A 2,047-nucleotide genomic window follows, 5' to 3' on the forward strand; every position below is an offset into this window, starting at 1 on the left:
CCTATGGTAGCGCCATCTAGCGGGCCAACCATAGCGTCATCTGGTTTCCCCCTTCAAGTTAGACAAGTTTCGTTCTTCGTAGTTTTTTCGTTTGATGCTTATTTCGTGAAGTATTTGGCCCAGTCACGATCAATCGACCACCCGAGTGAGTGAGTGAGAGAGAGAGAGAGAGAGAGAGAGAGAGAGATAGAGAGAGAGAGGGAGACACAGAGAGCGTAAAATGCTGACTTTATGTTTGTAATCGTTCCAGATGTATGGCGTTACACCATTATTGACAAACAATATCAACCGTGTGGTGTCATCATCATTACTGACTGGCATACATGACCACATATTGCACAAATCAACATCACAATTACCACCTGAATGTATCATTTTTCGGTGTCAGTGTTAGGCAGTGATCAGAGAGAGAATGAGGCAGAGGCAGTGCCCTGCAGAGTTACTTAGGAGCTCAAACATGCAGCAGGTACTGATAAGGGTTTCAAGTCGCAGTCCGCTATGCCTCTCTCGCTACCCATAACGCTTTGAAATAGGTCCCAGCGTATAGGTACACGCTCAGTACTGGTACAGTGGCCTACCGGGACCATCCAACCGCCGTGGCATCCTCAGAGGAGGATGCGGTTAGGAGGGGCGTAGGGTCAGCACACAGCTCCCCCGGTCGTAAGATAGTATTCATGACCGAAGCTGCTACTATTCGCTCGAGTAACTCCTCACGAGGCTGAGTGCACCCCGAAAAAATGGCAACAGTGCATGGCGGCCTGGATGGTCACCCATCCAAGTGCCGGCCACGCCCGACAGCGCTTAACTTCGGTGTTCTCACGTGAACCGGTGTATCCACTGCGGCAAGGCCGTTGCCGGAGATTAAGCTATAGAGGGTTAATTTCTCTAAAGAAGTACTTAGAACGTTAAACGACTGGGATTAGACAGTATAAAGAGATGCACAAGATGGAATACGTGAGCTGCAAGCTGCCACTGATCGCCAACGATTTGAGCAATGTATTGCAGAAGCTTCTATAATAATTTCACCAATTGTCGACGACAGGTATAGAAACTGTTTGTAAAAAACTTATCTGGCAAACATATCCGTAGATAAAATAAGCATAAATGTGGTCGGGAATATCTATATAAATACAAGAGTTTCTTTAGGAAAATAGTGTTATTTATTGATCGTCTATTTTAATAGTATTTGCACGTTATCTGAAGCAAATATAAAACTGTGTTTTTTCCCTTCTTCTCCACCCTCATGTATTTGCTCGAGGTGTTGACTTCAGGGACAGCTGAATGATTCCAAACTACAAATAGTAGCATTCCTGAAAATGTCCAGACCACCTTCTTACGGCCTTTGATGTACACGTTGTTGTCTCTGTGATGAGAGATGTAGAGTGATGACTGCATATCCTCGTAGCACATTCTATTTTAAGCCCAGCTCTTGTCATGATGGAATCGAGCCAACCACGCTATTGTTTGCCGAGTATTGACACATTTCATTCTTCTGAATGGTTGGGACAAAGCGACAATTATATGGAAATACACCCTAAGTCTTTAAATGCGAGAAAACCACATCTTTGAACACAAAGTGGCCGCAGTCATCGCTAAAGCCCTGCGCATCAGGCACAATGCTTGCGAACTGAGGATTCACGTTGAAATGGCATGCATGTGAAACACATATGTGTCTTTATACGGGTCACTTCACAACTCTAGTCGAAAGTGAGTAACTGAACACTGTGGAATACTGCCTAATGGGAAATATTCCAATGTTTCAAATTCAGTTTGAATATCAATGGGACCTAATTTAATAGTTCCTTTTTAGTTAGAGCAGTCTATTATGACGAATGGTGTGAAGTTCCATCTAAGTTTTTTTTTTTTTTTTTTGCAGTCGTATTGACCAATTAGGATCTCGTTGACAACTTCAGTTCCTCTTCCTCCGTTGTTGGTGTTTCCAATTTTTCGATTGTTCGTTCATTTTCTCCCAATGAAATCTTTTCCTTTCTTCTGTCCATGTTCTTTTATCTACATGTGCTTCTATGAATTTTGGCGCATTTTTTAT

General features: G+C 43.1%; 1 pseudogene; it reads right to left on the reverse strand.

Annotated features, from left to right (window-relative positions):
• Nucleotides 1-738: 738 nt before the first annotated feature.
• LOC124803751 lies at nt 739-856 on the reverse strand (annotated as a pseudogene).
• Between the last annotated feature and the right edge of the window lie 1,191 nt (nt 857-2,047).

This window comes from Schistocerca piceifrons, chromosome 6 (genome assembly GCF_021461385.2).
Source record: "Schistocerca piceifrons isolate TAMUIC-IGC-003096 chromosome 6, iqSchPice1.1, whole genome shotgun sequence".
Lineage (NCBI taxonomy): Eukaryota > Metazoa > Arthropoda > Insecta > Orthoptera > Acrididae > Schistocerca > Schistocerca piceifrons.